The sequence below is a fragment of the Desmodus rotundus genome, chromosome 8 (genome assembly GCF_022682495.2).
Source record: "Desmodus rotundus isolate HL8 chromosome 8, HLdesRot8A.1, whole genome shotgun sequence".
NCBI lineage: Eukaryota > Metazoa > Chordata > Mammalia > Chiroptera > Phyllostomidae > Desmodus > Desmodus rotundus.
In genome coordinates, this window is record NC_071394.1 from 107,244,410 (window position 1) to 107,259,881 (window position 15,472).

A 15,472-nucleotide genomic window follows, 5' to 3' on the forward strand; every position below is an offset into this window, starting at 1 on the left:
CACACTCATTTTAACCTTTTCTTTTGCTTCATTGTTGTAAAGCTCTGTTCTTCAAATTCTCATTTGAATTAGTTTTTAACATATTACTGGTTCCTTAATGAGTGGAGTGAAATCTTTGACATATGTATTTTATGTTCACAGGAGGGTCATGTATGTAACTTGTGGAAAAGTTTTCTTTAGCACACGCACTAAAAATATGCCAGCAGTTCTGTAACGTGCCTGGCTGGCCTGTTCTTACCCTCCAGTTCACACCAGAGCTGGATTCTGCTTCCCAGTGGCCAGCTCTGACTGTATCGCTCCCTTGCTCAAAACTCTTCAAGAGCTCACTCCTCTTGATACAAGAAGGTTCAAATGTTTTAGACTGGTATCCTGGGTCTCTCAGGGTCATTCCCCAACCTCTCTAGACCTACACTTGGCTCCAGATAGACAGAACTTCACCCCCTCCCCAGACACACCTTCACTTTTCCACCCCCTGAAAATTACTCTTATTGCTTGCTCTGCATAGGATGGCCTCTGGTTATAATCCTTTCCCATCCACCTTGCAAAGCCCCCTGACCACCATAAATTCTTTTCTTTTTCCTCAGACTCTTACAGCCCTTTGATTTGAATATCCTTTAATCAAATTTCGTTTTGCATTGAGGTATTTATGGACCTCAGAGTCAAAACTAGATTTAAACTTTCTGAAGACAGTGCTTGGTTCAGTATTATGCACAGAGTAGGTACTCAATGCTTGGTAATAAATGGTAAATGACCTCCCTAATGTCACTTAACTGAATGTCGTGGTTTGCTTTTTGTTCTTGAGAAAGAAGAAAAGCTGTCTCTTTCCCTTACTGGGTATCCCACCTAAAAATTTTTCTTCTTACCTTCGTCTTAGTTTGGTTGCCCCCAGAAGCAGACCCAAAGACAAGGATTCAAAGACAAGTAATAGTTCAGTTGAGTGGTGATTAAAGAAAACACCAGCAAGAGAGTCAGAAAGTGAGCTGGGAAGAGAAGGAAGTGATAAAGGGGAGTCCCCCGGGGGGTCACTGCAGTGCAGTTCTCTTAGGGGTGTGTGCAGGACCTCCCCCGAGCTGTCCCAACCAAGAGGTGAGGACGTGAGTGGTAGCAATCTACTATTTCCCCGTTTGCCGTTGTTTAAGGGTTGCTTCTGGGGACGTTCTCTTCGGACATTTCAGCTTCTCTGAGCACAGCCCAATGTGCTCCTTCCACCAGACAGAAAAGTGCTCAGGCAGAGACAATGGTCTCTGCAATAAGCAGGCTTCAGGGCACCTCCAGCTCAGGCTGTGTTACTGGAGAGGCTCCCAGACGAGAAACCCAATGCACTTCCTTCACCTTAAAAGGAAAGCTCCTCTTCCATCACCTCTCTGTGGCAGGAGCTCGCTCAGTGTTTTCCTGATTATATTGTAGCACTACTGAGCTCCGTTACAGTCCTAGATTTAGGCGTTATGGCTTTGGAATATATTGAAGAGTCTCGGGAGTCTGAACTCATTAATGTTTAGCCATAAAGGAAACTAGATGTTTGCAATTTTTTATTAAAATTGTGTAATGTGCCAATTACAAGCAAAATGAGACTGGTAGGGACTCCTGCTAGCCTCTGTGACATTACTTCTCTGTGCATTTTATGTGCTCCCTCCGGGCTCTGTTCAGCGTGCAGGTTACAGCGTGGGGATGCCCAAAGGAGGGCGGCAGGCCAACTGCTGGGAGCTGAACCATCCTTGTTCAAAGTTATTCTACATGCAAATGAGGAAGGAGAGGCAGGAGGCTCACATCTCTCTGCAGGAGGTGCCTGAAAGGCACTCACAGGAAGCTATCTGGTCACCTCTGGAAAGGGGCTGGAAACACAACCTTGGGGACTGAAATTTCATGACAAATTTCAATTGGGACAAAATCTAACCACCCATGTATGCGACACAGGCAGAACAAGGCCAACTCCCAGTTCAGGCTGGAGTATTATACTGGGAGAAATGCTCTGATCTGTGAATTCGCACACCAAGCTGGCAGTCCCCTGTCTCGTCCCTCGGCCTCGCTCTCCATCTGCAGCAGGCTCCTCATCTCTCCTCGTTCCACCGCACTTCAGATTGTCAGTATCACTGGTGAATCACGGTTCTCAAATTGTAGCTGCATCAAAATCACCTGGAAGGTTTGTTAAGCTACAGATGGCTGGGTTTCCTTCAGCAGGTCTGAGGTTTATTTGCAGCTCTAAGAAGGTCCCAGGTGATGATGATACTGCTGGTGCAAAGATCATAATTTGCGGACTGCTGCACCCCAGACCTACTGCTTCAGCATCTCCGTAATGGCAAGATCTCCAGGCAATCCATGTGCTCACCGAAGTGTGAGGAGCAGTTTTCTACGTTCCCCAAAGGATGGAACCATTCTAGGGTCATGGAAAAGAAGTTAACTGATTATTTACATTGGGCATTTTAGGCATTGAGATTTGACCCCAACCCCCAGGTTGTCTCACCACCCACCCCATGGAGCCAGCTGAGGAGGGAGTGTTTGCACCACAGAAATAGGCTGGCGCTACGAATCAGGCTTCCTCTGTATGCTGCTATCTTCATTCCACTCCCCAGCACACCCCTTCTCACCACTAACATTTATGGGGATCCAAATAAGAGTGTAAATGTAGACCCACATACCATATGTCTAAATATTGAAAAGTTATAAATCATGCTAACACACTGGCATGTGGAATACGTCTACCCTCCAACCTTGGCAAACAGACCTTCACAATGACACCGCGCCGCGTTAACTTAGAATTCTAGGCGGCAGGAGGGGAAGAGCCTGCTACTGCCTGCCTTCTCTCCCCACCCTGTCCCCAGGTCCACCCTGCTCCATGTGGGGCCGCCCAGCCTGCACATCCAAGCTCCCCCCAAACCCCACAGCCACAAAGAGCTGTTCTTTAACAGCCCTAAGGGTGCACATAGGTGGGGGGGGCGGTCCACTCTCACTCAGGAGGATGTATGACCCCGGGAAAAACGCCTACACGGGACCTGGAAACGTTCTCAGGACTGTTTGGGCAGGGTGTTTGGGGTTCCCTGTACCTGGCTGTGCTCCAGAAGGTGGCCAGAGCCTCCCATCAGATAGCACCTTGGCCCCGCTGACTCCTCATCCTGCAGGGGAGACACGAGGAGGTGGGTGTGGGGCCACTGAAACAGGGCCTCAGTTGGCTCTTCTCACTGCAAAAGGAAAATGAAAATAGCACGAACCCCTCGGGCCATCATGAGAATTAAACATGGTAACATCTGTATAGCACTTAGTGTTGGCACATAAGCGGTTTACAAGGTTTTGTTATATAAATTAAATAAGTGCCTGTGCTTTGAAAGGGCACATTGGACTGAGGGTCTACAGTCCTGGGCTGGGGGAGGGCCTGTGCAAAGGTCCTGTGGAAGGAGGGAACTTGTGAAGGACAGACAAAAGGCTATTTTGATTATGAGCTGAGAGAGGGAGCGACAGCCTCATGGGAGAAAAGCGGGCAGGGTCCAGATCTGGCAGGACCTCACAGGCTGTGGAAACATACAGTTTGTTTGTTTGTTTATTTTCCTAGAAGCCACAGGAAGTCATTGGAGGATTTTAAATGTGGGGAGTGCAGGATCAGGTTGCTTAAAAGACATGTTCTGAGAACCCACCTCAAGAGCCTGCGTTAGGAGCCTTGGGGTGAGGCCTAGGTCATCTGCATCTCCAGCAAGCACCCCAGAGGACGCTGTCACAGGCAGGCAGTCCTTGAATTCCTATTTAAAGCAGCACTGGGACTCCCATTGTTCAAAGGGTTGCTGAGCATCCAGCGACACAGAAGAAGACTTGGGCATTGCAGAAATCTGCTCAGAAAAGGACACCAGTTAACGTTTTGTCAAGGCCAGATGGCCTATGATTAAAATAGAGCACAATCCAGAGGACATGTGCTGTCTTGCAGGGACAGAAGGCAGGGGACTCAACCAGCCTGCTAACTGTGCACTGTGCTCCTGAGACAGCCAGGCCTTGCACAGTTCTCTCCGGTGCTTGGGGGTTAACCCAGAATGAGTTTTCCGTAGCCAGGTTTCAAACTGCAAGTTCCTGATGCCCTGCTCAGCCTGGGAGTGTAACTGACAGCCAGACTCATGTTTGGAAAGCATCGGCTCCAAACTTGGGGAATTCCTGTCCAAGTTCTGCTCCCAACTCTCTTGGATGCTGGAACAAATCTCTTCTCTGAGAAACCAAGGCCTGGAAGATTTTGTCTTTGGCTTATTTGCATACAACTGTCACCGTGCTCAGCCTAACCCCCAGTCTTCCACACAGTGATTTGTCCGCATATCCCTTGAATTTGGATTGAAAAGTAACCAACGCAGACAACAGTCACCATTGCGGCTCCCTCTGTTCTCTGCCGTGTCAGGAGACAACCAGAAATCGGAGGTCTGCAGCCCAGCAGGGGGCCCTCACCAGAACTCAACCCTATAGTCACCGTCACCTGGGATTTCCGGTCTTCAGAACCCTGTGACTCCCGAATAGAGCCTGGTGTTGGATTTTGCTTTGTTAACAAATCTGAACACCACTCTTTGTTTTAAAAATAGGTTTAAAAATAGGTTTAAGCCAGCACAATCTGTAGTTATAGTAAGCAAAAGAAATAAAAGGAATCCAGATTAGAAAAGACATCATCTTATTGGCATAAAACATGATCATTTTGTGTGAATATCCCATGGAACCTTCAATAAAGACTCTATAACTAACTGTGCATTTGGCTCCCACCTGTGCAATAGATGCTGCTTTCATTCCCACAGGACAGTTTTGACTGAGCGGCTGAACGTGACAGCTTGAGCTATAGAAAATTGCTGGAGATACATTTGGAGAAATAGAAGTCATTTTTATTTCAGAAGTTAGAGTATGCAACCTAAGAAACAAGAGATTGCAAAGTCTAAAGATGCAAACTTTAGAAGCATGGTAAGCAGAAACTCGTAGAGTGAAAAATTAAAAAGATAAAGAACAACCACATCATAGAATTACTGTTCTTTGTTCTCTCTGGGTCATTTCCTAGTTTCCAGAGAAGAAAGAAAAAATGTATTATAAAGTAAGCAAAACACAGCAGCAAGTAAAAAACCACCAATACACACACACACAAATACCACATTTGAATATTTACACAGAAAAGTACTTGAGAGGGAAGACAGAATTAAAGTCAATTAATAAATATGTTAAGGAGAGCAGGTGTCTGAACAAGATAGCGGCATAGACAGACATGGCCCGCCTCTTTGCACAACCACATCAAAATTACAACTAAAATATAGAACAACTGTCACTCAGAAATGTCAGAAATTGATTTGAATGGAAGTCTGACAACTATGGAATTAAAGAAGCCACATCCATCTAGATGGGTAGGAGGAGCGCAGACACAGAACAAGTTGGTCCCACATCCGCATGTGGTGGATAAAAATTCAGGAGGGATATCTCAGGAGTGAGGAGTCCCAGCCACACACTGGGCAGCCCAGCCCAGGGTTCCAGTGCCAGGAAGATAAGACCCTATAATTTCTGGCTGCAAGAACCAGTGGGGATTGAGTTGGTGGAAGAAACTTCTGGAGCTCCAAGCAGTTCCTCTTAAACACATGCATAGACTTAATCAGACTCACTCCCTCTGAGCTCCAGCACCTGGGTGGCAGCCTGATGGGCATGAGTGGCATACTGGGAGAGGCTGAAGTGTCTGGCATTGGGGCAAGAAGAGGTCATTGCCCCTCTTCTGAGCCCTCCCCCTGCAGCGCCATGGAGCTGGCAGGCTAGTGCCATATTTGAGACTCCATCAACCTGGCTAACACGGTTTGACCTGCCTTGGAGATCCCCAGAGTCTCCACCCCACCTAACTTATCAGGTGCCCCCAAGCTGCTTTTCCATATGAATAACTGGTCTTGGCTCAGGCTTCACAGCTTCCTAAATCCTATCAAACAAGCAACAGCTTGTGTCAGTGAGCTCCAGGCTGGGTACTAGCAGCAGCCAGATTAGTTTCATAGTTTGGCCTCGCCTGGCAATCTCCAAGCCCAGCACAAGTAGCAGCCATCTCGGGTTGCTTTATAACTCAGGCAGGTGTGGCCCTGGGCAAAACACAGGTGGGGCTGTACTTGGCCTGCACCACCTGGGAAATCTCAGGGCCAGCTCACCCAGTGGATAGTTGGAGACTAACTCAGAGCACCACCACCCTGCCCCTGCACAGCTGATCATCCATGGAGAGAGGAGGTTGGTAGTAAGTGTTCACAGCCAATCCTTGCAGCTGACTGGCCTGGGTAAATCACTCTCATTGATCAGCCAACAGCAACCAAGGCTCAACTGCAAAAGGAGGGTGTACTCAGTCCACACAAAGGGTACACCTCGAATACCCAGCTTGGGTGATAGGGGAGGCTGTGCCACTGGACCCTACAGGACACAAACTACATTAGGACACAGTACCAAGACACAGAGTCAAAGCAGCTCTACCTAATACATAGAAATAAAGACAAGGAGGCTGCCAAAATGAGGAGACAAAGAAACATGGCCCAAATGAAAGAACAGATCAAAACTCCAGAAAAAGAGCTAAACAAAATGGAGATGAGCAATCTATCAGATGCAGAGTTCATAACACTGGTTATAAGAATGCTCAAGGAACTTAGTGAGGATCTCAGCAGCTTAAAAAAGATCCAGTCAGAAACAAAGAATTCACTAGTTGAAATAAAGAACAATTTATAGGGAAATAACAATAAAGTGGATGAAGCCAAGAATCAAATCAACGATTTGGAACATAAGGAGGCAAAAACAACCAATCAGAACGAGAAGGAAAAGTATCCAAAACAATGAGGGTAGTACAAGAAGCATCTGGGACTTCAAGAGGTCTAACATTCGCGTCATAGGGGTGCTGGAAGGAGGAGAGAAAGAGAAAGAAATTGGAAATTTATTTGAAAAAATAATGAAAGAAAATGTCCCTAATTTGGTGAAGGAAATAGACATGCAAGTCCAGGAAGCACAGAGAGTCCCAATCAAGTTGGACCCAAAGAGGTCCACACCAATCACATCATAATTAAAATGCCAAAGTTTAAAGATACAGAGAGAATCTTACAAGCAGCAAGAGAAAAGCAGAGAGTTACCTACAAAGGAATTCCCATAAGATTATCAGCTGATTTCTCAAAAGAAACTTTGCAGGCTAGAAAGGACTAGCAAGAAGTACTCAAAATGATAAAAAGCAAGGACCTATAGCCAAGGTTACTCTATCCAGCAAAGCTATCATTTAGAATGGAAGGGCAGATAAAGTTCTTCCCAGCAAAGGTAAAACTAAAGGAGTTCATCATCACCAAGCCATTATTATGTAAAATGTTAAAGGGACTTACTTGAGAAAAAGAAGAATATCAAAACTATGAACAGTAAAATGACAAAAAATTCACAACTGTCAACAACTGAATCTAAAAAACAAAAACAAACTAAGCAAACAAGCAGAACAGGAACAGAATCATAGGTATGGAGGTCACATGGAGGGTTATCAGCTGGGAGGGGGTAGGAGGAGAAAGGGGGAAATGGTACAGGGATAAAGAAGTATAATTGGTGGGAACAAAATAGACAGCGGGATTCTGAGAATAGTATAGGAAATGGAGAAGCCAAAGAATTCACACACACATCCCATGGACACGAACAGGGCCGGGGGGATTGCTGGAAAGAAGGGGGTACCAGGTGGAAGGGGGCAAAGGGAAAAAAATGGGACAACTGTAATAGCATAATCAATAAAATATACTTAAAAAAGAAAAATAAATAAATATATGTTAATAAATCATTTACCAAAATATTACATTTATTAAATTAATAAATTATTTTTAGGGGGAATGTATCCTTCCCCCTAGAAGAAAAACACTAAGCTTTTTACCATTGGGTTTAGGTGACTTATTCAAATTTGAAAAATAACGGCTTTTTTTAAAAAAAACAGATGTTATTATAGGTACTAATGAAAAAATGTTAAAAGCCCCCAGAACTTATTAATATAGTACCTCTAAAATGGGAAGAGTTTGTTAAAAAATAAACACTAACCAAAGGAAATAGAGACATAACAGTATTTTAATGCTTTTTCCTGGTCTCACAAGACTCCAGAAAAGCAACGCTGGCTTGAAGTAGGATTTTGAAAGTGGAAATGGGGACAAATTGACTGAATTGTGAAACAGTTTAGAGGTAAAGGCAACCACAAGTCCACCACTAGTCCCTTGCCGAGACTGCAACAAAGTTCTCAAGTAATTACTGGGATTTTTCATGGCCAGAGAGTGACAGGGTTAGGAAGGTCTTCCCCCAAATCCCCTTAGCATGTAAATCTCCCAGAGAAAGATAGCATCACCTCAATCCTGGTCGAGCCTTATCACCTCCGTGGGACTAACTGGAGGAGTGTGCCCTGGAAAGACGCTACAGAAATGCCCAGGCCAGCAGTTCACATCCCAGAGGCGTACGTGGCCTGGCAGGTAAAGTGAGTGAGTGACCTTCTAGTTAGCACTATGCATGCTGAAATGTTTAGGGGTGACACATCTGGAACTTACTTTGAATTACATTTTTTTTTAAGATTTTACTTATTTTTTAGAGAGGGGAAGGGAGAGAGAAAAAGAGGGAGAGAAACATCAATGTGTGGTTGCCTCTCGTATGCCCCCTACTGGGGACCTGGCCTGCAACCCAGGCATGTGCCCTAGACTGGGAATACAGCCAGCGACCCTTTGATTCTCAGGCCGGCACTCAGCCACTGAGCCACACCAGCCAGGGCCTGCATTACATTTAAAAGTAGGATGTAATGATGGACGGACACAGGAATGGGTAGATGAATAAAAATGTGATTGAGCAAGTGAAGTAAAATGTCAATAGTAGAATCTAGGCAGTTGGGTATATGGCTATTCCCTGTACAATTCTTCCAATGTTTCCATATGTTTGAAAACTTTTATAATTAAATGTACAGAAAATTTCAGTAACATGATATACATGTGGGCAATTTTTTTACCCACATGTATATCACGTTGCTTTTCTGGGCAATAGAAATTTTTTAACTGTATTTAGTGTAGGGAAGCTCTTGTGTGTATATAGATGCTAAAGAATTCTAGAGCAGGAAATGAGCCTAAGAGATGCATTCCAGTGGCCTCTCTTAACAGAGGAGGAAACCGAGGCCCAGAAAGTAGCCACTTGCCCTAGGTCACACGGCTAGTTGGTGGCAGGCCAGGCCCAGAATCGCAAGCTGAAAACCCTCTCAGTGTTATCACTTAGAAAAGGCTTGGCTTCAAACTGAAGCATTGCTCTCAAATGCATTTTAGAATCTTGGGGTTTTATTTCTCTAATAATATACTTCTGCAAATGATAATCTTTGGTATCTATCCAAGCAATTAGTTCAAATACTATCTTTTAATGTTTGTAGACACTGGGGGTAGAAAAGAATGAAATGGTACTTTATTTTAAGCGCCTTAATGAAAGTCTTTAACTACTCATGTACTTATTACGTTATTCTAAAATATTTTTGCAATGCCCAACTGCTTTGGCAGAGCATAGAGAGATGCAATTATTAATTACTGTTCTCATAGCCACTTTGCAAAGCGGTAAGTCCTTAGACCTTCACCCAGACCGCCCGGGAGCAAGAGTTTCACATGAACATTACTCAAAGACAAGCAACTCGAGAGCAAAATGTTCATAGGAATCATCAAGAGCTATTATTAAACCCTGTGCAGAGTTTCTGAGGCATTAACTAAAAGACAATTTAACTTCGGTTTAATTGGAGGAGATAATGAAGGGCTAACATTTAATATGTTTCTTCTCCCTTAAAAAGTCCTGGTCCTTGACCATGTTTTTTGTAACTTCCTGGCCTCCCTATCACTCCTTTTAGGAGAGAAGCGATATTCAGAGGCACGCTGATTCTTCTGGAAAAGTAGTGTATCTGTGAGGGATGTGTTCAGGCCTCTTCCTCCTTCTGACAAGGGAGTGTGCTACGACGGGCTGCTGGCCCCTTCCCACAGACCTACCCTAGGAAAGCAATGGACGCGAATGCAAGCGGAGATCTGAGAAAAGGATCCGCAGGACCCCAAACCGTGAGAACGCCTGGGGAGACGAAGGTTGTAGGAGCAGGCGTGTGGGAGGTGGGTTCCTCAGCCTGGCCTGTGCAGACAAGTGGGGGGCAGAGTAGACAGAGGGTGGGCAGAGGAAGGACTCTGGATCCTCCTCATCTTCCTCCACGCCTGGCCTGGAATGGCCCACGCTCCCCTTGTGGCCACAGGCCGCTGCCACTGCAGTCGGGGCTCTCAAAGTGCAGCAGGAGCCCTGCTGCTGCGGGGAGGAGCCGAGGACAACAGCACCGGCCCCATGCGGAGCCTTCACTCCCTCACTGCCCTCTCCAACTCCCTGGGTGGCAGACTTTCTCCATTGCCCACAGGAGTTGCCTGCTGCAGAGCGGATTACCTGCCCTGGGGCATATCTCTCCCCCTCTCCTTAAACTCACAGGCGGGCATTGGGTTCTTCCTCAAAACACATTACTGGCCCAGGCAGCTTAAGACCGGAACACCAGTTCCCAGGGCAAAGTAATTGTCCACCTGAAGACAACAATTGGGACAACAAATGCTGATTGGAACTTATGAAGAAGGAGCTGAAAATAAGCATAATAAATATGTTTGATGGGGGCTGAGGGTGTGGAAATGGGGAGAGGCGGGTCAAAGGCTGCGAACTTCCAGTTTTAAGATGAGTGAGTTCTGGGGGTAGTTAGCAACACTGTATTGCACACTTGAAAGGTGCTGTGAGGGTAGAACTTAACTGTTCTCGCCATAATAATAACAACAATGAAAAGAGTGATTCTGTGAGGCCAAGCAGAAGAGAGCTGAGAGATCAAGAAAAACTTGGTCCCAGTCTGGTCCTTTGAGCGTCACTGGCTACAGCCAGCACTCCTGAACTTTCCAAGCACACACGCGAGCCAATAAAATCCTGATCGGGTGTGCACCCGTGCGTGCCTGCTCAGCAGCTGGAGCTGGTTTTCCGTTGCTCACAAATGGAGGCCCGGACTAATGGGGTGGGGAGGAGGGGAATTAGACATCACTAAGCTTGCTCTTAGCTCTTGCCACCTTATGATGCTGTGAACAGGGGGGGCTCGAAGCATCGCCCCTTTCCAAAGGAGCTAACTACTTTAGCACACGATTCACTAACTAAAGCCTCCCGTCTCTCATTCCTCTTGTCCATTCCTTACTTGGCAGTCTTCATAAGTATATGTGTATATGTGTACTCTTTCTAATACAGATAAATTATTATTCTACTTATGTGAAGCTCTAGAACAGCAATTTTCAACCTTTTTCATCTCACGGCACACAAACTAATTACTAAAATTCTGTGACACACCAAAAAATATATATCTTTGGCCGCTCTGACAAAAAAATAGGTATAATTTTGATTTACCAGAAAGATAATAGTAATAGTTATTACCTACCCTTCTTGCTCTAAAGCGACTTTTTAAAAAATTAGGTGCCTATACTTGTATATAAGAGTTTCTGGTCCCAAGAATTAACCAATCAGGTGCAACCTCATTATGTGACTTGACCAATAAGATGCAACTCTGTTTATGACCTACATATTTATGGTTCCAGACAGGGCACTCACCCCGGACGGCTGTTGTTGGGTTGGCTGTTGTCAGTTTTTATTTGACCACCTGAGGGAACAGAAGTCAGTGCCCCTGACTACATAGTTAAGTGTTGCATGTTTTAAAAATTCTTGCAGCACACTGGTTGAGAATCACCGCTCTAGAAAATAAAAACTAATCTCCATTGACAGAAAGATCAGTGGTTGCTTGGGCACAGGAGTGGGGTACAGAGAATGGATTAAAAAGGGGGCAGAGAAAACATTTGGGGGTGATGGATATATGTTTTCTCTCTTGATAGTGTTTATGGTTTCAGCAATATATATTTTGTGGAATTTTACCAAAGTATATACTTTAAATGCATGTAGTAGATATAAATACATGTATGTCAATTATATCTCAATAACACTGTGAAAAAGAAAACAATAAAAACCTGCTGATGAAAATAAAAAGCAAATCTGGTAATGCCACTCTATGTAACATCCTTCTGTAGTTTCCAAATTCTCTTTACTGCAAAACCCGAGCTCTATAATGCGACTTGGAGGGCTTGCTCGATCGGGCCCCTGCTCAGTCTCAGTGTACCCTTGCCATGCCCGACCTCCCAAATAGGGGCCCAGACACCCTGAATTTCTTCCAGTTCTTGGGTCTGCTCCAAGCATTTGCATTCTCTTGCTTCGGAACGTTCTCCCATGCCCCACTCCTACGCGCACACACACACATGTCCTCGGATAATTGCTTCAGGCTTCTGCTTAGATGTCTCCTCCACGAAGCTGTCACTGACCATCTGTCCTACCCCTGTGACTGCATTAGGGATCCCTCCTATGGGCGCCAGCACTACACAGGGCCCCCCACATCTTCGCACTCAGTTCTCTGTCTCGTAAGTGCCTATTTACTTCTCCGAAGCCTTTCACCATCCTGTGGGAAATTACAAGGGCAATAAATGTGTCTGTCTTATATATTATAGGTCCAGTGCCTTGGACACTGCCCAGAATATGGTATGTTTGCTGAATGATTTGATAAAATAAGCCAATGAGAAATAGATGATCCAAGAATATACTGTAACCACTAAACTAAAATAGAGTCCCAGGCCAACTCTGTAGACGAGGGAGAGGCAGGGTAGTGCAGTGGTAAGAGCTCTGGTTGCCTTGTCAGGTGGGCCGGGGTTCGGGTAGAAGCTCTGCCACTGAAGGGTTTAACTGTGTGGAGGTTCCTGAACCTCACTGTGCCTCAACACCCCCTCTGTTAGATGCAGACAACAGTGATACCCATCTCGCTGGGCTGTTTCGAGGGTTAAATGAGATAGTGTGTGTAACTGGAGTCCGATGCCTGGTTCAGCCCAATAAATGTTAGCTATGACTAAACAAAATAATATTACAGTCTGTTAGAGCAAAGGGAACTAAACAACAGAAGTCAGCCACATAAATGTTTCTGGTATTCCCAAAACCTGGAAGCCGGTTTACAGGTAAGTAGCTTTCGTAATCAGTGGTGGCTCAGACTCCAGCTTTGCCTTGGAGGCCTTCTGTCCTGTTTTCCTCTCGTGTTTCTTTGGTGAGTCTAGGGCTGTTGAGGCCTTCAGAGTTTCTGCAAACTCTGCTGAAGTAATATCCGGAGGTGAGGAGGCCATAGGAACGTCCCACCAGGGAGAAGATGTCCCTCTCAACTTACAGGTGGAGGCTGTGGTGGGCTCCCCAGACCCACACCATCAGGGCTGAGGCACTCACAATCCCCTCCCCACCCCCCACCTCCACCCCCAACTCCCAGGAGAGTCAGCTGGGCTGCCTACACTCAGCCACGACTCTGTGGGAATTGGTGAGAGTGCCACCTACCTGTCACACTCTTCCCAGGGCAGCTGCATCCATTGGCTTTTGATATGGGGGTACAAAGGCCTGGCCCACCCAATTGGAGATGACTCCAGCTCCAACTCCAACTCCAGCTCCCTGCAGTATTGACCTCTGTAAGGGCTGCCTAGCAGTTCCCTCTACCCGATCTGTGCCTGAGAGCACTTCCAACAAACTCCTTGTCTCCAAATCTCTGGCTCACAACCTGCTCTGCCGGAAACTGGGTCTGCAGTGCCCTTGATGTCCAAACAACTGTCTCCCGAGCCACTGGACACCCTGACGCCGATATACCTGGGTGCTGCTGGGCAGGCAGCCAGTTCAGGGCCCAGATGCCTTCTCTGAAAGCAAAAATGGGGCGGCAAAGAGTGTCTTCCATCAGAAGGCTAAAAGCAAATTCCCACTGCCCTTATGATTTGAGATGTTCACTTGTATTTCAGAGCAAGTAGCATTTGGAACAGAGGCCCTGCGTGTACTGCATGACTGAAAAGGATATTCAGGGTGGGAGTCTGGGAGATCAGGCTGGCATAACTGAGGGTAGGAATGTTTGTCCATTTGGCTCACTGCTGCGTCTCTAGAACCTAACACAGTGTCTGGCACAGACGAGGTGCCAGTAAACATGCACTGAGCCGATGAATATAGAGTTCTGCAGAGGAGATGTGCACAGGGGAGGAGGCGAAGCTAACAGCAAATTAAAAAATATAAATTAATTCAACTTCAGGCAGGCAGCAAGGCAGGGAAGCTTGGTGGGTCAGACAGTGAGCCGTGACCACAGGCAGACCCCCGTGCAGTTCAGGCTTTGCTCCCTGTAGCCCTGTGACAACCGGAAGTCATTTAACCCCTTCGAGCCTGTTTCCTTATCTTTGCACTGGGACTCATTTAATACGGTGACTCCGCACCTGCAATAAAATGACTTAGATGAACTACCTGGCACATTCTCTGTTCATAAAGAAGGACGTGTGGTACATATGTACACACACATGATCTCAGAGGAGCCTCGGGGGAGAGTCTGTAAAACGTAGCTCCAGATCCGCAGAGGGATGAGTATGGGGCATTGTCAGCTGTGAAAGTCTCGAGAACATCTTGGCTTTAAGGGCGATAAAAATGATGCAAAATGTTCTGGCCAAGTAGAGCCTTTGAAGTGAATTTGCAAGGCTACCCCGGCCCATTAATTTGGGTCCTAATCATATTAGTAATGTTATAGTCATTTGAGCAAATAAATGTTTCAAAATACCCTTTGGAGAACAGCCTAATGTGTAAATAATTTTTTAAAATTGGCTATTTGAGGTATCGCTACTGAGGCTTGAATGTTCAGCTTTGACTGCAAGTAGGACAGTTGTGCCAGACAGAGGAGAGGCGGCTGGGCTCTTTTATCTTCGTGCCAGCATCCAAACAAAAGCCATGGACACAAGATTAGCTCTAATTACCACCTCCATCTCTGACTTCAGGCTCTTATTGAGTGCGGGGTGGAAGTGCGGAAGCGGCCAAGGACAGCTCATGGCTTCACATAAATCCTTCAATTACAGGGAACTGTGTGAAATCAGTCAGAACAATACAAGTTTTGTTTGTGACCCCCTTACACTTTGACAAAAATAACCATGTACTTAATCCAGAGGTGACGTTCCGGTTCCACGGCACCATTATTGCCGGTTTGGACTTCGTGGTTTTCTTCCCTCCCTCACTGAACGGCAGCCATGAAATCTGAAAAGAACTGGCCCGTAATCGGCACAGCCACTGAGTGAGGTGTCCCAGGCCTAAGCCAGTCAGCTCGGGGCCTGCCTTTGGCCGCAGGGGCTGGCTGGGGCCGGTCCGGTCACGGATAAGCTAGCTCTTCCCTTGGACACAAATAAGGGGAACTGGCCTTGACGGAGCCCTCACTGCACCCCACAGAGAGCAGTGAGACAGTCAAACTGTCATTAAGCCTTTGGATCAAATATTCCTGAAATCTACATGTTCCTCAGACTTCCAGGTATGTAAGCTAAAAATGTTTAAATTTAATTTTCTGTTATTTACACCCCAAGACTTCATAAATAATATATGCCCAGCAGAAAAATCAAGTTATATTTCACTTCCCACATTCTATGCCGGGGGCTCA